Source organism: Ovis canadensis, chromosome 7 (assembly GCF_042477335.2).
Source record: "Ovis canadensis isolate MfBH-ARS-UI-01 breed Bighorn chromosome 7, ARS-UI_OviCan_v2, whole genome shotgun sequence".
NCBI classification, from domain to species: Eukaryota; Metazoa; Chordata; class Mammalia; order Artiodactyla; family Bovidae; genus Ovis; species Ovis canadensis.
Window position 1 is genome coordinate 28871600 of NC_091251.1, and position 21733 is coordinate 28893332.

The window sequence follows — 21733 nt, forward strand, 5'->3', positions numbered from 1 at the left end:
ACCACCTCGAGAGTTAAAAACAACAATCATGTACGGCACCATGACATTCTAATGATCTCCCTTTAAAAAAAATTATTTTTTTTAAAATTAGGTTGCCTCAGGTCTTCGTCGAGGCATGTGGGATCTTAGCCGAGGCATATGGTGCACGGGCTCAGTATTTGCAGCACGTGGGATTAGTTCTGAGGCATGTGGAATCTTAGTTCCCTGATCAGGGTTTGAACCTGCATCCCTGTCTTGGAAGGCAAGTTCTTTACCACTGGACCACCAGGGAAGAACCCTGCCCCTTTTCATTATTAGATTCAGTATCTGGACACTTCCTAAAGAAAATCAATCCTGAATATTCATTGGAAAGACTAATGCTAAAGCTGAAGCTCCAATACTTTGGCCACCTGAAGCGAAGAGCCGGCTCATTGGAAAAGACCCTGATGATGGGAAAGATTGAAGGCAAAAGAAAAAGGGGGCTGCAGAAGATGAGATGGTTGGATGGCATCACCAACTCAATGGACATGAGTTTGAACAAACTCTGGGAGACAATGAAGGACATGGAAGCTGTCCATGGGATCTCAAAGAGTCAGACCTGACTTAATGACTGAATTCAGGCTAAGGGGCTCTAGGAAGTGAACACGGCTCTGTACCATGTCTGTACCAGCCTCCTTCTGGGCACAGCTGCAAAGAACCTGAGCTGGGGGTTCAAGTACAGCTTGGTGTCTACGTGGCCCTGTGATTCTGAGACAGTTGCTTTTTTCTGGCTCTTGGTTTTCCCATCCATCGTTGAGGGGAAGTGGTTTCCTCTCTCATCTCCCCAGCTAGACTGGGCCCTGGGCCCAAGCACAGGTCCTCAGAGCGCTCAACAATGTTTGTTGAATAAACGAATGAATAAGACATGACACCTGATCCCTCTTGCCTTGCTCTAGTGCCCGAATCCTCCCTGAAGTCTGGGTTGGCCTTGAGTCATCGTCTGACAACGGGGTCATTGCAGACAGCCACAAACCCCCAACGTCTGAGCAGGTTGGGGCTGCTGCCAAGGGGTTTTGCCTGCCTCCACCTCCCGCCTTCTCCGGCTCCCCATCCAAGCTGATGCTTGTAAAGGAAACATCTTTTCAGGTGAGGGGACTGTGTATTTGGTTTGTCTTTGTTGCCTGGAAACTGTTGACATCCCGAGACATTCTGTTGCCTGCACTGGCTCATGAAAAATTGATGACTTTTTTTCTCTGTCAACAAACTCGCAGCCTGTTCACCTTGACTGGGAAGGGGTGGGAAGCTTGCTCCTCGCTCTGCAGCTGTTTGCTTTCTTTCTAGCTGTTGAGTTTACTTTCCTTAGAGGCGGGGGTGGGGCCAGAGACAGTGGGGCCAGCTGCGTGTGGCCGTGGGTAGGCGGCTGCTGCTAAGGTGGAGAGGGCTGGCCTTGCTTCCCTCGAGGTGCTCCTTCAGTTCCACCAAGTACCTTCCCCAGCTGATCCGAAGCACCTTTCCCTTCTGAGGCATCCCCTGGGCGCACCCTGCCCAGAGGCCTTCCCTGGCCTCTCCAGCCCTGGATCCTCCTTGCCCTCTGGGGTCAGCCTACCAGGCACGACTACTGTCCACGTTCATTCCTCTTGGTCTGGTTTCTCCTGTTGGCAGTGGAATAGCCTTGCTGCCCATCTCCCCAGACCAGTGCACGCTAGGGTTAGGAGGGATCTCAGAGAGCATTTGTGGAAGAGGAAGCTCGGAGTGGCAGGGTGATGTGACCATCTAGTTGGTTTTTGGCCTCGTGTACAGCATTCACTGGTGGTCTCCCCCACCAGTGAACAAACTTGTGCCCCCTGCACGGGAGTGTTTTTCTTGTGTGTACGTGTTCAGCCATGTCTGACTCTGGACCATCATGGAAGTCCCAAAGAGTAAGGCCATTTTTTTTTTTTTTTGGTTGTGCTGTGTGGCATAGACCATATAATTTTGGACTCAAACTCCCCTTTGCCCTACATCAGATTAAGACCCCCACCCCATGCCTCCCAGCTTGCCCAGGGAAGGATCTGTGTCCCCACTGGCCTCCTTGGCTTCGACAACCTCAGCTTTCTTGCAGACGGAGAGATATGCTTTCTAAGCACTGTCTTTGGGGTCTGCCCCAGGGATCCCTAAGGCCTCAGCTATCCCTTTGCTCCAGCTGCCCATCCAAGGATGCACCGTGAGTCAGCATCAGGACCCAAGTCGCAGCCTGGCAGAGTCCTTGCCTCTGCTGAGTCAGTGCCCCAGGGAATGGACTCCTTTATACCTGGCCATAGGACCTCAAGCAGACCTTTTTGCCCCGTGGCCATTTGGACGAGTGCCACTCAAAGTGTGGTCCCTGAACTCTGCTGGCTCACAGACTTGTTACTTGAAGACAGGAACAGAGGTAGCATTTAGAAACTTTTATAGCAATTTGACATTGCCTCATCATTCAAGTAGCATTTTATTTTTAAAAAGTAATTTGTTTTTATTGAATTTTAATAAGAAGTACTGAGGCATGACATTTAAAGTGGAAAGAAAATGACAGTTTGGTCCTTCTTCATGGATGTCTTAGGAAGCCCTGTAGCTGACCCCTTTTCCCCCCTGCCCTGGGGTGTTCCCCAAGGGCTGTGGTCTGGTGAAGTTCTCCTTTAGGGCAGGAGGGGGCGACAGAGATATAGATAATCCATCTTTCCCCAAGCAAGGCCGATTCATTCCCCAAGTAACCTCCATTTGACCACTTCTGGATGCTGGGACATGGGGAGAAAGGAAGTCTTTCTTCTTTCTTTTTGCCCCAGCTGAGAGAAGAGTTACCAGAAAGAACATCCAGTAGGGCTGGCCAAAGGGAAATGGCAGGAAAGTATAGATCCAGGCCGGGAACTTTCTTCCTGGGAAAGATAGATGCAAACCACTGGAGTCTTCCCTTTGTGGCTTTATTTTTCTAAGTACCATTTTTTTCCTAACTTTTTCCTGCTTCACATCTCTGCAGCTTTGCACAGACTCTGCACATTTTGTAGTATATAAGGCATCGCACTACTGGAAGGCCCTGAGACATGGTGGTTATGAACCTTGAACCTGGAGCCAGGCTGTTTGAGTTGGGATGCTGGCTTCACGTCTTGCCAGATGTGTGACTTTGGACAACTTGCTTGACTCCTCTGAGCTCTCTTTATTCTGCCTTATGTATTGCTGTGATAATCGAGTGAGGCATTGTGGGTGAAGGCCAGGTGGCCAGTAAACATCAGCAGATGAGGAAATCGAGGCTTAGAAAGGAGATGCCTTGCCATGTATTAGACTCTAGACATCCCCCAGCAGAGAGGTGGGCACTTTTGTCCCCGGCTGGCAGATCTGGGTACTGACGTGCAGTTTATGCACATCTATAGGACTATGAAGAGTTGGGTTGCTGACCTCCAGGGTCTGACACAAAGTCCAGAGTTCTCTGCCTACTATGTAACAGGAAGATAGGACTGTGTGGGGTTTTTTGGACCTCTTAGGTACAGACCTAAAAGCCCAGAAATAACATCAGACTTTTCTCTCTGATTTGCCCCAAAGCTAAAGAACTTTCAAGAAGACAGTTCATGAGAGACTGGGGTTCCTCTTTGGGGGAATCCCCAGCCTTCCTTGGTGGCTCAGATGGTAAAGAATCTGCCTGCAATGCAGGGGAACTGGGTTTGATCCCTGGGTCAGGAAGATCCCCTGGAGGCGGGAATCGCTACCCACTCCAGTATTCTTGCCCGGAAAATTCCATGGACAGAGGAGCCCGGCAGGCTACAGTCTATGGGGTCGCAAAGAGTTGGACACGAACGACTGAACACACGCGAATACACCAGAGTCTATTAACGGGCAGCCCCTTGGCATTAAATGGTCTTCAGAACAGAGTGGGAGTGAGCAGCAGGGGGCGCTGTGACACAGAAAGAGAGCTGCAGCTGCCCCGGGAACAGACCCAGGGCAAAGCTCAGCGGCAGTAGTCTCCGGGAGGACGCGCGCCTGCAGGCTCCCGGGGGATCTTCCACCTGAGAACTGAGAACGCGAGGGGTCCCCAGAAATCAGTCAGAACGGGCATTGAAAGCAGTCACTCTGATGCTGGCAGTACTCTTGCCTGGAAAATCCCATGGATGGACGAGCCTGGTAGGCTGCAGTCCATGGGGTAGCTAAGAGTCGGACACGACTGAGCGACTTCACTTTCACTTTTCACGTTCATGCATTGGAGAAGAAAATGGCAACCCACTCGAGTGTTCTTGCCTGGAGAATCCCAGGGACGGGGGAGCCTGGTGGGCTGCCATCTATGGGGTCGCACAGAGTCAGACACGACTGAAGCGACTTAGCAGCAGCAGCAGCAGCCTTGGATTTGAAAGTCTGCTCAGCTCTTTCTAGTTATGTGATCCTGGGCAAGTCTCTTCACCTCTTTGGAGCCTCAGTGGCCTCATCAAAAACAAAAAACCCATTTCATGGGGCTGTCAGTGTAATGAGGTGGGTACATTTCTTAGCATGGCGCCTGGTACCTCATGAGCATCCAGGGCTTGGCAGCTATTACTAAGAGATACACAGTTGGTGGGGTAGTCCCAAAGAGGTGAGACCCCTGGCTCCCAAGGTCCTCTGCTGCTCTGGATCCCTACTGTGGCCCTTCATGGGCTCACACCCCTGGGACGCTGACCTATCTGGGCCTCCTCCTGCCCAAGTAAACTGCCTGTGCCCCAAGGATACTGCTTGTGTCTGGGAACCGCTTTTTCCCAGAGGCTTGTGAATCCCATTTGGGCCAACATGCTAGCCGGAGGGCAGTTGGGAGTTTGAGGGGCTATGGGGTCCCTGCCCTGCCCTGGAGTTGCTGCAAGCCTCTTGCCCTCTCTGGGCCTCCATTTCTCCATGCACAGTTGAAGGGGCTGCAGGAGATAAGCATGGGGGATCCTTGCAGTCTAGCACCAGCCATCTAGGACTGCGTCCCCATCCTGCGAACATTTATGTTGGAGCAGGGTCCTTTGCTGCAAAACCCAAAGTATGGGCCCAGTTTAGGGAATGGGGAGGCTCCTAGCTGATGCTTATGGAGGAGACGGTGGGTGGTGAATTCCCTCACCCAAGAGGCGACCTTGGTTTCATGTCCAGCTTGCCTCTCCTGTGTTTCTCTACCCACGTGGTGGAGTTCAAGATCTCCATACTCTCTCTCCACCACTAGCCTGGTCTGCTCTTAGAAAAGCATCTGATAGACTCTAGGACTCATATCTCTAGGATATAGATGACTAGGAGGTCTGGTGCTACCCATTTGGAGGGCGCTGAACTTGGCAGGGATAGAGTTTTTAATCTAGAGAAATTGTTTATGGAATCCCATCAGGAGCATTTGAAGCTGGAAGGATGTTGCCTCCGCTCAGTCACAGCAGTCTCCGTTTCCTGGCCTTGGCCTTGAGTCGGGGCTAAGACAACAGGTTCAAAGCATACAGCAATCAAAGGAAAATAGATGAACTGCATTTCATCGCAATTAAAACCTTTTGTGTTTCAAAACACATCATCAAGAAAGTGGAAAGGCATTCCACACAGTGGGAGAGAATTTTATAAATTATATGTCTGATAAAGGACTTGTATCCAGAATATATAAAGAACTTTTACAACTCAACAACAAAAAGTCAAATGACCCAATTTAATATGAGCAAAAATGAGCAAAAGACTTAAATAGACATTTCTCCAAAGAAGATGTGTAAATTACCAGTAAGCACATGAAAAGATGCTCCACGTTGTTGGTCATTCAGTCAGTTCAGTTCAGTCGCTCAGTCGTGTCCGACTCTTTGCGACCCCATGAATCGCAGCACGCCAGGCCTCCCTGTCCATCACCAACTCCCAGAGTTCACTCAGATTCACGTCCATCGAGTCAGTGATGCCATCCAGCCATCTCATGCTCAGTCGTCCCCTTCTCCTCCTGCCCCCAATCCCTCCCAGCTCAGAGTCTTTATCAATGAATCAACTCTTCACATGAGGTGGCCAAAGTACTGGAGTTTCAGCTTTAGCATCATTCCTTCCAAAGAAATCCCAGGGCTGATCTCCTTCAGAATGGACTGGTTGGATCTCCTTGCAGTCCAAGGGACTCTCAAGAGTCTTCTCCAACACCACAGTTTAAAATAGGAAAATGCAAATCAAAACCTTAGGAGATACCTCCTTACACCTACTAGGACAGCTATTACCAAGAAGGCAGACAATAACAAGTGCTGGTGAGGATGTGGAGAAATTGGTGGAATTATTGGTGGAATCTTAAAATAGTATAATCACTATTTGGAAAAAGTGTGGCAGTTCCTCAAAAAGTTAGGCATAGAGTTACCATATGACCCAGAAACTTCTAAGTATACACCCAAGAGAATTGAAAGCACATATCCTACCATAAGACCGAGCAATTTCTAGGTATACACCCAAAAGAATTGAATACACGCATCCACTCAGAAACTTACATGACGAGGAGTGGGAGCAGATGGATGGATAAAGGCAGTCAAAAATACAAAATTCCAGTTAATACTAGGGATGTAATGTACAACAGGATAAATATAATTAATACTGCTTTATGTTACTCATGAAAGTTGTTAAGAGAGTAAATCCTAAGAGTTCTCATCACAAGGAAAAATATTGTTTTCTCTTTCTTTAGTTTGGTGTCTCTATGAGATGATGGATGTTCACTAAACTTATTGTGGTAATCGCTTGAAGTACGTAAGTCAAACCATTATGCTGTATACTTTAAACCTAGACAGTGGTGTGTGTCATTTATGTCTCAGTAAAAATAGAGGGAAAAACACATACAGTTAAACATCCATAAGAGCCCCGAAGAGGAAACCACTCAACTAATGAACCAATAAACTGTGGTCTATCCATACCATGGGATATTATTCCACCCCTGAAAGGAATGGTGTACTGATACACGCCATGACATACATGGACGTGAAACATTCAGTGAGACAGCCAACCACAAAAAGCCACGTATTGTATGACTCCATTTGTACGGCATGTCCAGACTAGGCATGTGCAGAGATGGAAAGTGGACTGGTTGTTGCTAGGACTTGGGGGAGGAGAGGATGAAGAGCGACAGCTAATGGGTGCAGGGTTTCCTTTTTGGGGTGATGAATATGCTCTGGAATTAGGTAGTGGTGATAGCTGCACAACTTTGTGAATATACTAAAATTACCATTTATCCTTTTTTTGAAGGTTAATTTCTCCCTGCAAGCAGGAATGCCCAGGGGAGCGCTGAAAACAATGGGAGTATGCGCTGCTGGGTAGGGGAGGGGCTACGAGGAGCCAGGGGTGCTAGACACTTTGCAATGCCTGGGCCAGCTCAGGGTGAAGAATTGCTTTCCCCTCCATAAGACTTTTTTTTTAAAATCTGTATTTATTTTTATTTATTTGGCTGCACTGGGTCTTACTTATGGCGTGTGGCATGATCTAGTTCTCCCTGGGATCGAACTTAGGCCCCCTGCATTGGGACTGTGCAGTCTTAGCCACTGGACCACCAGGGAGGTCGCCTTTTTTTTTTTTTTTTTAAATATACCCTCTATAAGGCTTCTGAGTATCTCTCAGGACATTGATGTAGGTGATTATCTGAGCTCAAAACTAAACTCTGCTTTACATAATAAACACCAAGCATATTTTCAAGATTTTAATATCCCCTGAATTTCCCAGGAATACAACTACTGTGTGAACTGGGAAGATGGTATGTCATCTCCTGCTTAATGTCAGTCATCCAGTCCTGAAAATGAGAGCCTCTGTGCGAAAGGCTTCTGGGAACATCTTTCCTTTCATTTTCTTTCCTTTCTCTTTTAAAGGGGAAGATTACATTGTTATCTGTCAACCCCAATCCCTTAACTGATTTCCTGGGCCTAACTATAATACTGCACAATGCTTATATATGTAACCAAGGATTGGGTTAGGTTGTTAGATGCTTAAAGCTCTGCTTTCTGGTCACCTATAATTAATAGGGACACTAACGAGCAGTTATTCTGTAAAATAGATAGACGACAAGGATATACTGTATAGCACAGGGAACTAAATTCAATATCTTGTAATCTGTAATGGAAAATAGTCTGAAAAAGAACATATATAAGCATAATATATATTATATATATATAAATAATTGAACTACTTGCTGGACATCTGAAACTAACACATTGTAAATCAACTATACTTCAACAACAAAAAAAAAGAATGTGCCCCCTGCAAACTTTGTCAGATAAATCCAATCTTCATTCAACCAGACCACATGGCTTGATATGCTGATATTTGTGTTTATGTATTTTCTTTCCGACAGGACTATAAAATCCTCTTTAAAAATAAAAACAAACAACAACAAGAAGAGCTAAGCAGTTGCTCTGTACATAGGAATCTGGCCTCAGTGCCAGTGCCAGCCAGGGGACACATCCCCTTCATCACTTCCCTGTTTTTCAAAACACAACTTGATTCGAGTCTTCTACTAACTGTACTTGGAATGTACCTTGATTCTTCTCCTGAACCCTATTTCATTTAAAAAAAAATGTGTTAGGGCGTTCCCTGGTGGTCTAGGGGTTAGACTTGACACTTTTACTGGCATGGCCTGGGTTCAATCCCTAGTTAGGGAACTGAGATCCTGCAAGCCATGTGACATGGCCAAAAAAAAAAAAAAAGTTATATTAAATTTTGGCGCTGTACAGTAGTTTTTCTTCCTCCCATGTAAAGTTTTCAGCCAGAAAGGGTCGTATTGAAGACACATATGTTCTATAAAGGAATGATCTACAGGGAGGATGGTAGCCAGGGGCGCGGTGTGTAGGGCAGGCCTGAACTTGGTCTTCTCTGGGCACTGGGGGGAGCATGATTCTCTGGTTGGAGCTCTAAGGACTGTGGGGAAAGTCTCTCCTTCAGTTCACAAGGAAGAGACAAAGGAACCCAGGGCTTGTCTAAGATCACAGAGAGCCTGTGGCAGAATCCGGCTGGCAGCCCAGGCTGCTGGCATCCAAGCAGAGACTTGAGGCTCTACTGCAAGACTTCAGGCTGGCTTTGGAGCAGCCTGTGGAAACACAGGCCACCAGATAAGTTTGGGGAGTTGGTCACTGTGCCTTTGAGCAAGCAACCTTCAGACAGCAAGTAAGTAATCTACCACGTTATCCCTGCCATTGGAAAGTAAGTGTCAAAGTATTCTTGGTAAACATGCTGCCTGGCTATTTAGAGAAATCAGTACGGGGATGAGACTGGGCATTTGAACAAGGTCAAGTCAGGGATGTGGCAGTTGAGCAGAGAGGCTTGGGGCTTGGGACCCAGGGCTGAAAAGCCCACTGAAGCACATGTTGCTGGAAATGGGGACAGTCATGCTCCCACTCCACTTTAGAGATGCAGGTTCATCCTGATGGGGAGGGGTCTAAGCTTGGGCACCCTAAAGTAGAGCCCAAGTTAGAGGTTTGTATCAGAGGAGTTTTTTTTTTAGGAATGTGATGTCCAGGAAGCAGAGTGCAGGGTGGGAGAGTGGAGGAGGGCAGGGGTAACCAGTGCTGGATGCAGGTCGGCGTTGCCTCTGCCCTGTATCACAGGACCGTCTGCAAAATCCACAGAACAAGTCTCAGAACATCCTGTGGGGGAAGGAGGGATGCCATCTATTCATCCCCCTTTGATCCAGGGTTACCATGGCGTGTTCATAACACTCCGCTCCCCAGGCATCCTGGGAAGGGCTGGGGCAGGATGAATGAGGAGGGAGCGTGAGGGGGACCCAAGCCAGACTCAGGCTGGTAGCACCTTCACAGAATGGAGCAAATCTTGTGGGGAGCTGGTGACCTTGGGGCCAGAGGGGTAAGAAATGAAGTCAAGGGGATGGGAAGCTGGTGTCAGGTGGCAACCAGTACAGGTGGCTGGAAGGGATAAACTTGGGGAGGGTTGGGATGGGGTGGGGGGTGGGTTGTGTGAATTCCAGAACATTCTTTGTGTGCCTAGGGGGAGGTAGGAGGAGAAAACTCCTTTGGAGTCTCCGGACAGCAGATGAGGGATAGGGCATTCTCCCACCTGCCTGCCTCAAGGTCTTTGAATGGGCTGTTCCCTTGGCCTGGAGTGTTCTTCCCCACCCGCCTCCTCACCCCCTTAACTCTCTGCTCATCCATCAGCTTTGAACACAGACATCAGGGCCTGGATAAATCAGCACTCTCTGTTAATAGCTCTGAAATGCCTCCTTAGACTCTGTCTTTGTAATACTACCATTGTTTATAACCTTGTATTTATTTGTGGGATTATTTGATATGTGTTGACTTCCCTAGACTGCAAGCCTCAAGCAAGCTCCTGGCATGACCAGCAAGGACACGTGGTCCCCGGCTGTGCTGCCACGGCTTCGGCTGCTCTGAGCTCTGGAAACGCCCAGCCTTCGCCCCTCTGGGCCTTTGCTTAGGCAGTACTCTTTACAGGGAGTGCCCCCGCCACATATACCCGGGGCCATATCCTAGCCTTTCAACAGTTTGGCCTAAATGTGATGTCCTCCAGAAGGCTTCCTTATGTTACCCTCTCTAGGCCAGGAAAGCGTCCGTCTGTCTCCCCCCATCGTTCTCTGCTCGCTGTGTGTGCCCTCTTCTACTCCCATACCCTGGCTGTGTGCTTTGTCTTATCTGCTGAATTCCGCTGGGCCTCTTGAGGGCAGGAGGCAAGCCACGTCCATTTTCCTGTCTCCTCCCACCCCGACCCCCCTGTGTGGCTGGCAGGAGCGCGTGTAACTCAGATGGCACCCAGAGTCCCCAGCTCCTGGAAATCTGAATGAGACAGCCTGAAACCTCATTCCACCCCCTGGGGAACCCAAAGCCCTCTAAGATGCAAATGCCTACAAATTGTCACCACCCACTCTGCCTCCAGCACCTGCCTCCACGGGATCTAATTTTCCTGCAGCTGTCCCCTCTCTCTGTCCCCTGGAGTTACCCCAAACATAGAGCCTGGGTCATTCTCCTATACCTTTCACTCCAAAGTCACTCAAGCAGTAGAAACCTTACTGAAGGCTCTTGGGTCACCAGGAAGTGTCTCATTGTGCCCTATATGATGGTAGCCTCAGTAATATTTCATATTACACATTTCAGTTTTTAAAAAGTTCTGCCAGCTTCCAAGCTAATTGTCTATTCTTCCCCCTCTCTCTCTTGGGACCAGCCCTTCCCCACCCTCTGGGTCTTGACCCTCCTACTCTGGAGGAAACAAGCTAGGTTCCTCCTGGTTGAAGCTAGCTCTGCAGGGTGAAGGCCATCTGTGTTCTCAGCAAACCCAGGGGTCTGCTGTGATGGAGCCCTTCCTCCGCAGGAAATGCCGGAGCGAGGCTTACAGGGGACCCCAGAGCCCCCTCCATGGACCTCTCGAGATTCCGGAAGGCCCTGGCCCATTGTGCTTGGCCTCCTTGCCTAAGGGGCCTTCTCGTCCCTTATGTCAGCTCCAGTGGGGCCTGGCACAGTTTCATCTGTGACTTGGAGTCGGTTCCCAAACGAACTGCCTTTCTCGGAGACACAGACACCCCGGAACCCACTAATCTCTTTCTTCAGAGCATCGTGTTGCTCTCTGCGATCAAAATCTCTCCTGGCAGACCATGCTGGAAAAAGTATCCAGGGGAAACTGGATTTTTCTGAGCACAGCCAGGGCTGTCTCCCCACCTTCTCCATGGCCCCACTGGGTGTGCCCCACTGGGAACAGAAGTGTCTCTTGTTGCCCAGCCCGCGGCCTCACCACGGAAAGCTCATAAGTGCTCCATGCTCTCTTTTCCCTCTTCTGCCAGCCCCCGGGAGTGAAGGGTCTCCAGCTCACGCCCCCAGTGCGAGCAGGCGGATATGTGGGGAAGAGGGGAGATCTGCGCTGAGGACCTGAGTTTGCACTGGCAGCTGCCCTGATAATCTAGGTCATGGTAAAGCTGGCTGTGTGACGTCAGGCGAGTCTTCCAACCCTTCTGGGCGTCAGTGTGCTCCTCTGTGACCTGGGCATAATGGCGCAGCTGCTGCCCCACAAAGCTGTAGTGAGCGCTAAGTCGGAGGCGGCTGAGAAAGCACCCTGCGAGCTTCAGTTACCCATCCCCTTGTGCACTGCCAATAGTCCTGACTCACAATGTGACACTTAGAGGGTGACTTAGAAAAGCCACCCTCCTCTTTGGGCCTCTGTTTCCTGACGTGCAAAATGAAGGGAGTGGATGGTTGACCTCAAGGAAGGTTTTTCCAGTGGACAATGTGTAGAAATGTGGTGTTTTTTTTTAAGTCGCTCAGTTGTGTCCAACTCTTTGCAACCCCATTGACTATACAGTCCATGGAATTCTCCAGGCCAGAATACTGGAGTGGGTAGCCTTTCCCTTCTCCAGGGGATCTTCCCAACCCAGGGATCAAACCCAGGTTTCCCATATTGCAGGTGGATTCTTTACCAGCCTGGGATATGATTTTTTTTAAAAATCAGTTTAACAAAGGTCTGTTTAGTCAAGGCTATGGTTTTTCCAGTGGTCATGTATGGATGTGAGAGTTGGACTGTGAAGAAAGCTGAGCACTGAAGACTTGATGCTTTTGAACTGTGGTGTTGGAGAAGACTCTTGAGAGTCACTTGGACTGCAAGGAGATCCAACCAGTCCATTCTGAAGATCAGCCCTGGGATTTCTTTGGAAGGAATGATGCTAAAGCTGAAACTCCAGTACTTTGGCCACCTCATGCGAGGAGCTGACTCATTGGAAAAGACTCTGATGCTGGGAGGGATTGGGGGCAGGAGGAGAAGGGGATGACAGAGGATGAGATGGCTGGATGGCATCACTGACTCAATGGACGTGAGTCTGAGTGAACTCCGGGAGTTGGTGATGGACAGGGAGGCCTGGCGTGCTGCGGTTCATGGGGTCGCAAAGAGTTGGACACGACTCAGCGACTGAACTGAACTGAACTAAGCTATATCTGAGTTATGCTGTAACTTATGATAAAATGTGCCCATTCTAAGCACACAATTCAGTGACTTTTGACAAATGCATATATCACAAGATTCGTTTTAATCTCCCCTGCTCTATGTTCCTGTGTCTAGAATGGCACATAATGGAGCCCTACAGACGCCTTCACGTCTAGCTTCTTCCAGAAGTCAGCACGCCTGTTAGGTTCATGCGCGTCGCTGGATGCGCCAGTGGCCTGTGCCTTCGTGATGCTGAGGACTAGTCCATCGCATGAATTCACTACAACTGGCACATCCCTTTACCTGTCCGACATTTGGGCTGTTTTGGGCTTTTTTTGACTTTTGGGCTATTCTGAATGAAGCTCCTATGACGTCAGTGTACAGGTTTTTGTGTGAGCTGAAGTTTTCGTTTCTTTAGGGTGTATGCCAAGGAGGGTATTGCTGAGTCATTATGTTAAGTATACAGTTGACTCTTGAATGATGTTGAGGTTGGGGCACCAACACCTCAAGTTTCCTCTGCGTTTAGAGATTCAACAAACAGTAGATCATGAATCGTGTAGTACTTATTATTTACTATTGAAAAATCCACATATAAGTGGACCCCTGCACGTAGTTTAAACCCGAGTTGTTCAGAGGTCAACTGTAGGTGTTTAACTCTGTAAGAAACTGCTACACTGCTTTCCGAAGTAGCTGGACCACTCTTCATTCCCACCAGGAATGTCCGAGGGTTCAGTTGCTCCATAGTTTTATCAGCACTTGATATTGTCTGCCTGGGTTCCTTTCTCCTCCTACTGGCCTCAATTCCCTGTCATTCCTGGAGACCAAAAGCCTGCCAGTCAATGCCTCCCATTCTCCCAGACTCTCCCACCCACTCTGCCCTGCTTCTCTGGCCTGGTGTAGGCCAGTAGCCTGGGTGGCGTCTGGGGAGACATGGAAACTTTTAGGCTCAGCTTGTTTTGGAGACCTGGCCTGAGATGGAATTTCAAATGCAGCCTTTCAACTCAGCGAAGCAGATAAACTAGGGGCCTTTTTAGAATCACTGGCTCCCACAGGGCCAATAATTTTGTTATGCTCATGTTAATGGCAACTTTCAATTTATTGCGGTCTCTCCTCAGATATCACCTTCTCAGAGAGGCCTGTCCTGATCACCAAGTGCAGACCAGACATTGTGGGGCCTGAAGCTTACCTAATTTTTGAGAATGCTCTTTAGGAAAAAGAATCTAGTACTGTGGATACAAAGTTTGGTAGGGAAGTTCTGGAATTGGGAACAAGAGGGGACCTGAGCACACCAAGAGCCTGAAGCTTAAGCTTTATTAGCTTTGAGGTGAATCTATTTCTGCCAGCCCCACTAAATGAAATAGGGTTCCCCCTTCTCTCTCCCCTCATCTCTCTCTAGTCTAGCCCGGTGCCTTGGTTTCTTTTTCTTGATGGGGCAATGCTACCAGCTGTCACCCTCTATTTATTTTCTGTCTTCCCCACTGGAATGCACACTCTATGAGGGTGAGGAGTGGCTGGTTCACTGTGATATCCCGAGCATCCAGAACAGTACCTCGTACATGACTGGCCCTCAACAAATATTGGCTAAACAAAGGAAGGCATGCTTTCCAAGTGCTGCTGGTTTTCTGTTTGCAGAAGTGAGACTGAGTTTTAAAAGTGAATCAATGCATTGGACTTCCCTGGTGGTCCAGTGGCTGAGACTCTGTGCTTCCAATGCTGGGGACCCAGGTTAGATCCCTGGTCGGGGAACTAGATCCCATATGCTGCAACTGAGTTTGTGTGCACCAGCTTATATCCTGCATGTTGCAACAGAGACCAAAGATCTTACATGCTGCTACTAAGACCCAGGGCGGCCAAATAAATAAATAAATATTTAAAAAGTGAATCGATACAGAAAAACGTGAGACTCATATTGGTGTTGCACAGAAATGGCAAAGGCCACCATGATGAAAGCGTGGGATATTCCAGGATGATAAACCAGGAAATGGTTGTTTATCGAGTCCCTACTATGCACCAGGCATGTTCTACACATTGTCATCTTAAAGACTGACAGCAACCTGTGAGGCAGGCAACATTGTACCCCTTTTGCAGGTAACTGAGGCACAGTGGGGTGAAGTCACTCAACCAGGTGTCACAACGCCAGGGAGTAGAGGACCAGATGTCCACCCAGGTTTGTCCTATCCCCTGACTCAAGGTGTGTCTGCAAGGCCCCTGTCTGTCGTCAGAGCCCCTGGAAGCTCTATACTCCATGTTTCAAGGGGTAAGAGGTTTCCCAGGGTCAAGTACTCAGAGCTGAACCCAGGGTGAGCAGGGTTCCAAAGACGGGAGAAGACAGCAGGTCATGTCCTCTGACTGGGCACTGGGCTGTTGCCTGGGAGGCTCTGCCTACCTCTCAGGCAAAGCCCCGCCCAGGTCAACTTAAACTAGGCCAGCCTGGAATGAATCCGTGTTTGTTGTTAAACAAAGGTACAGGGACTGGGCCTCAAAAGGGGTGAACCTTGAGCTGCTTCCAGGACTTGATTTGATTTAAAAAGAATAGGAAGAGTACCAGGAGCCCAGAAACACTTCCTGCTCCAAATGCCAGGAATTCCAGCCTTGCCTGCCCTGGGAGGCTGCACCTGCCTATGTTCATGCTTCCTCTTCGCCTCCCATGGACTTGGGCACAAACCACACACAGGTTGATATGAGGATTAGCCAAAGTCATGGCATATAAAACAATAAATACCTGCGAACTCTCTCTCTCCTCCCTGACTTTTATTCAAAGATCTTGAGTTTTTGGCCAACTACAACCTGGTAACTCTTCAGCAGGGCTTCCCAGGTAGCTCAGTGGGTAAAGAATCTGGCTGCAGTGCAAGAGACATAGGAGACAAGGGTTCGATCCCTGGGTCGGGAAGATCCCCTGGAGAAGGGCATGGCACCCCACTCTAGTATTCTTGCCTGGAGAATCCCATGGACAGAGGAGCCTGGCGGGCCACAGTCCATGGGGTTGTTAAGAATCAGACGTGACTGAAGGGACTGAGCATGCACATAACCCTTCATTGCCTGTGCTTAAAACACTCCACTGTCCCAAGCTCTGCATCAGATGGTATAGCAGCCTTTTCTGTAGCACCTGCTGTGGGTCAGGTACCGCATAGCCATCATCTTTCTTCCTCACCATGACTCTGCAAAGTAAAGATCATTTTTTTTTTCCCATTTTGCTGATGGAGAGACTGAGGCCCCACAGACAAATCAGGCGAGATGAGGAGCCCCGATCTTGCTCCACGTCCCAGGTCACTTCTCTCCTGGTTTCCTCCCAACTCTCTAGTCCAAGCCCAGAACCCTACACAGCTTGACTTGTATATCATCTAACATTTATTTATTGAGTCCCCACTCTGTGTGGGGCAGGCTCCCAGCCCAGGAGCCACAGAGGGGCCAGCCTCATCCATGCCTTCATGCAGCTCAGCAGGTAGCTGGGGAGCAGACGAGCGATAAAGAATTCTAAGAGCGTGTGGCAGGTACAGGGCAGCAGGATAGGCGCAGTGCTCTGGGGGTACCTGCTTCTGTTGGGAGACACAGAGCCCAGCAGTGTGAGTGATCAACACGGGCCCCATCCACACACTGCTGATGTTTTAAGTGTGTGTGCCCACAAGTGTGAAATGATTGTGACAGGTGTAACGAGACTTGGTTGCTGCCTCAACTTACGGTATAGGTTATACAGTGCCCCAAATTGCCACTTTAAAGGAAACACTTTTAATTGCACCTTTATTTATTTGGCTGTACTGCATGGTTTGCGGGATCTTAGTTCCCCGACCAGGGATAGAAACTGGACCCTCAGCAGTGAGAGCGCAGAGTCCTAACTGCTGGATTGCCGGGGAATTCCTTTAATTGTAACTTTAAAATGAGGACTTCGATATAAGCACGGGTTGACAGACTGGAGTTTGTTGATAGCAAATTGGTATGTGTGTTTTTCAAACCAACATGCAAAATATCTACAATGGAAGTTCTTACTTCTGACATTTAAGAAGCAGATTTTAAAAATATACACACGCAGTTTTAACTTTTTATTACAAAATTTTGAAAACATGCATAAAAACAAAGAGAATAGTACAATAACCCTCCCTCCAGTGTACCCAGGTCCCAAGAAATTTGCCAAGATAAGTAAATCAGAATTTTGCAAAACTTATTCAATATATATAGTTTTTCTATGATGAAGTAAAAATTAAAAGAATACAGTGTTTGTTGAAGAAGCTACTAAAGACACACCTCTCTGCCTATGGAACTCTAAAGGTGCATGGAGAGAATTCAGATTCTTAGGCCAAAGGGAGCCTGGGCAGGGAGACATCTCGCTAGCCTGTCTCTCACAGACCTGATATCCTGTGGTTCTCTTATCTACAGAGAGAAAAAGCCCATTTATAACTTTTCTCCTCTGGTTTTAAATGTGGTGGCAAAGATTCAGGAATGTGTTTGCTTGGAGCTTGGAGCCCTGGGAAGAATCCCTTAGGAAACAAGGCCTCCTTGTCTCCCCCTCTGACTCTCAGGACACGTTCTAATGAATTGCTCTCAGACCCAAATTGGCTCCATCCTAACTCACAGCAGCTGCAGTCCTCAGGGAGGGGAGTGGGGAGCTCAAACCTGGGGGCAGAAAAAATTAAGCCCTAGCTCTTCCCCCATTAGCTGTGTGGTCTTGAGAAAGTTGCTCTTTCTCTCTGGGTCTCCACTGCCCAGTCTTTAAACAGGCTTTCACCGGGCTTCTCTCTCCTGCCTCCACAACTCTGAATGACTGTGATCTGTGGCTAAGCGCAAGGAAGGGGGGTTAAACACCATGCGTGGTAGATGTACACACATCCATTTATTCTTTTATTTTTCAAAATATATATATATATATATTTGTTTATGGCCGCACTGGGCTTTGGTGGCTGCACTGGGCTTTGTCTGGTTGTGGCAGGAGGGCCTGTTCTTTGTTGTGGGGTGTGGCCTTCTTGTTTTGGTGGCTTCTCTTGTGGGAGAGCACAGGCTCTAGGCACACGGCCTCAGCTGCTCCACATCATGTGGAAGCTTCCTAGACCAGGGGTTGATCCTGTGTCCCCCACACTGGCAGGTGGATTCTTATCCACTGTACCATCAAGGAAGTCTTTCTTTTTTATATCCATTTGTTCTTGAGGAAATGATGGGTTAGAGGGCTCTGATGGACTTGGGAAAGGTGAATAGTGTTTTCTAAATTTATTAGATGCTGTGCAATTAATGAGTGATCCAGATGTCAGCTGAAGGCACTTAGGATTGAGGTTAGACTGTCTTGAAATCTGATTCTGAAGCCCCTCCCACCTCTCTGAAGAATTCTGTAGATCCCCAACAGACCCCAGGCTCTCAAAGTACAGATCCAAGACCCCTCTCTTTCACCCGACATGATCCATCACTCCGTCCCCACACCAAGACCTTTGAATGTGACACCTCCAGGTCTCTCCCACCTCCGGAGAGGGGTCCACAGCAGGGAGTCTAGAATCTTTTCACCCTGATCTTTCTTATTTTAAAACGCTGATTCACCTTCTCACCACAACTGCCCAATCTCCCCCACTCACTGTTTTCTTCCTCTGCTTTTCTGACACTCCTCCCCTCCATTCCCTGTTGCTGCTGCTGCTGCTAAGTCGCTTCAGTTATGACCGACTCTATGTGACCCCATAGATGGCAGCCCACCAGGCTCCCCCGTCCCTGGGATTCTCCAGGCAAGAACACTGGAGTGGGTTGCCATTTCCTTCTCCAATGCATGAAAGTGAAAAGTGAAAGTGAAGACGCTCGGTCGTGTCTGACTCTTCGCGACCCCATGGACTGCAGCCCACCAGGCTCCCCTGTCCATGGGATTTTCCAGGCAAGAGTACTGGAGTGGGGTGCCATTGCCTTCTCCCCTCCATTCCCTAGATGTCCAAATTCATTTCTATTTTGCAGAGCAGTTCTAGCACTTAGCTGCTCCGCCCTATGAGTGTATGCATCAAACCTGTCAGGGTACTTGCCAGGCAAAAAGACTTCGACTTAATAGGACCAACTTTCTATAGACAGAAGCTGTCATCAACAGGATTAAAAAAAAGGCTTTTACTGTACTTCCCTGGTGGTCCAGTGGTTAAAAATCTGCCCACCAATGGAGGGGACACGGGTTTGATCCCTGGTCCATGAAGATTCCACCTGGTGCCAGGCAACTGAGCCCCATGCACCACAACTACTGAGCTTGTGCTCTAGAGCCTGTGCTCGGCAGCAGGAGAAGCCCTGCACCACCACGAGAAGTAGCCGCCTGCTTGCTCACTAACTAGAAAAAGCCCGTGCACAGCAACAAAGACCCAGCACAACCAAAAATAAGCAAATAAAAATTTAAAGGCTTCACTGTACAAGGCTACTGTCTAACACCACTTGGGCAGGATTAGGGTGACAGTGTTACATACTTCTGATTCGTTGTCCATCAGCTGAACCCTGTGCTTTCAGGCAGATGTCTAGGAGAACATGCGCTAGGATGGGACATTGTTCCTTCCAGCTTGGCTGTGTCCAGCTTTACTCTGCTGGCTGTCCTCCTTTCTTATGAGCCAGGCTCCTTCTCCGCCTCCTCCTCAGCTGATTCTCTGGGCCATGTTTGTGGGAAATGGAGGAGGACATGGAGTTTAGCTTTGAGCATCTGCTCACAGGGATCCTCCTGGGGTGGGGCTCAGGGGCTCGCCCCTACTGAAGCTCTCCTGTGATGAGCACCTGGATCTTTGGGCCCAGCTGTTGGGTCTTCAGGGAACTTGATGCAGGGATGAGAAAGAAGGAAACAGGGAAACAGCCAGGGAAAGTGAAAAGTGATGTCGTTTGACAAGACTGGGGAGGAACACCTGCGTCCAGGTGAGAACTGGCCTCTCGCCCTGCTCTCTAGCGGGCACTGGCCTACAGAGAGGCTAGGAGGAGTGATGGATGGCTCAGAGTGGGAAATGACTTGCCTTGGTTCCCACAGTGGAGAGAGTTCAGTTGTATGCCCTCAAGTGTGGCTGGGGGATCACTGGGGAAACAAAAAGTGGAGAGAGGGGTCTGTGGGCATATGTGGACAAATTCTTCACATAGATACTTGAGCTGAGTTTTGAAGATGGACGCTTGCAGGCTGATCCACTTTGCCAAGTGGATCAGTGCAGGTAGGAAGGTGCTGAGTTAAAGGAAAGCTCCCTTCTGGTGGACGGAGCATGTCATGTGATCCAGGCAGGGTGGCCTGTCTGGGGAACTACAAACAGTCCTGTGAGGCTGAATTAGCAGGGCAGATGAGATGGAAGTTGAGGTTTTCGTAAGCTCTGCTAAGGCATCTGCGCTTGTCATCTAGGCCACAGTCATTGGAAGGTTTTAAAGCAGGTAAGTGACAATGTCAGATGGGCACCTAAGAAAGATGCTCTTGGCTGCTGGATGGCTGTCCCGAGCCAGTGGGGAGTGGGGGTCAGTTAGGTGTCTGTTGCATCAGCTAAGCAAAAATAGTGGCAGGGGATTGTCAGAGTGGTGGAAGTGAGGAAATAGATTTTACAGACATCAAAGAGGTGGAATCTATAAAGGGAAAGGAGCAAATGTGAGAGGTAATATACATACATGTAGTTTCATTTTAAAGAGCAAAATGAAAGACAACCTATGGACTGGGAGAAATTATTTGCAAACAATGTGATCAACAAGGGCTTAATTTCCACAATATACAAACAGTTTATACAACTTAATAACAAACTACCTAATCAAAAAATGGACAGGAGGCCTAAATAGACATTCCTCAAAGATGACATACAGATGATTAACAGGCACATGAAAAGATGCTCAACATTGCTAATTATTAAAGAAATGCAAATCAAAACTACAATGAAGTACCACTGCACACTGGTCAGAATGGCTATCATCAAAAAGTCTGCAAATAATAAATGTTGGAGAGGGTATGGACAAAAGTGAACCCTTCTACACTGCTGGTGGGAATGTTAATTGATACAGCCACTATGGAGAACAGCATGGAGGTTCCTCAAAAAACTAAAAATAGAGCTACCGTATGATCCAGCAGTCACAGTCCTGGGCATATACCCAGACAAAACTATAATTTGATAAGATATAGGCACCTCTGTGTTCATAGCAGCACTATTCACAATAGCCGAAACATGGAAACAGCCTAAAGAGCCACTGAGAGATGAAGAAGATGTGATCTGCGAACACAATGGAATATTACTCAGCCATAAAAAGAATGAGACAATGCCATCTGCAGCAACATGGATGGACCCAGAGAGTATCATACTAAGCAAAGTCAGGCGGAAAGAGAAAGACAATGCCATATGGTATCACTTATATGTGGAATCTAAGATATGACACAAACTTCTCTATGAAACAGAAACAGACTCACGGACAAAGAACAGGCTTGTGGTTGCTAAGACGGGGGGAGTAGGGATAGGGAGTTTTGGATTAGCAGCTGCAAGCTAGTGTATATTGGATGGATAAATAACAATATCCTACTGAGATGGCTGGATGGCATCACCAACTCAATGGACATGGGCTTGGGTGGACTCCAGGAGTTGGTGATGGACAGGGAGGCCTGGCGTGCTGCGGTTCATGAGGTCGCAAAGAGTCGGACACAACTGAGCGACTGAACTGTATATAGCACAAGGAACTATAGTCAATATTCTGTGATAAATCCTAATGGAAAAGAATAAGAAAGAATATGCATGTGTATAACTGAGCCCATTTGTTCCACAGTAGAAATGAATACATTATAAATCAACTGTACGTCAATAAAATAAAAAATATCTTTTCTCAATCTGCAACTTCTCTTTCAAATATCGTTTATAAAAGTCTTTGTCAGATAGAAGTTTTAAATTTCAATGTATTTCAACATTACAAAACTTTCCTTTATAGTTGTAGTTAGTATATCTTGATAAAAATTTGGATGGTATAAAATATTCTTCTATATTTTTCCTTTTTTTCTGAAAATTAA

General features: G+C 48.0%; 1 long non-coding RNA gene across 1 annotated transcript in view; it reads left to right on the forward strand.

Moving 5' to 3' along the window:
* Positions 1-933: 933 nt before the first annotated feature.
* The window catches only part of LOC138443345 (uncharacterized), a 78509-nt gene continuing 57709 nt past the window's right edge, over positions 934-21733 (forward strand). Inside the window, exon 1 of the long non-coding RNA XR_011258087.1 lies at positions 934-1104. This is a non-coding gene — a long non-coding RNA (uncharacterized lncRNA). The remainder of the gene's footprint in view (positions 1105-21733) is intronic.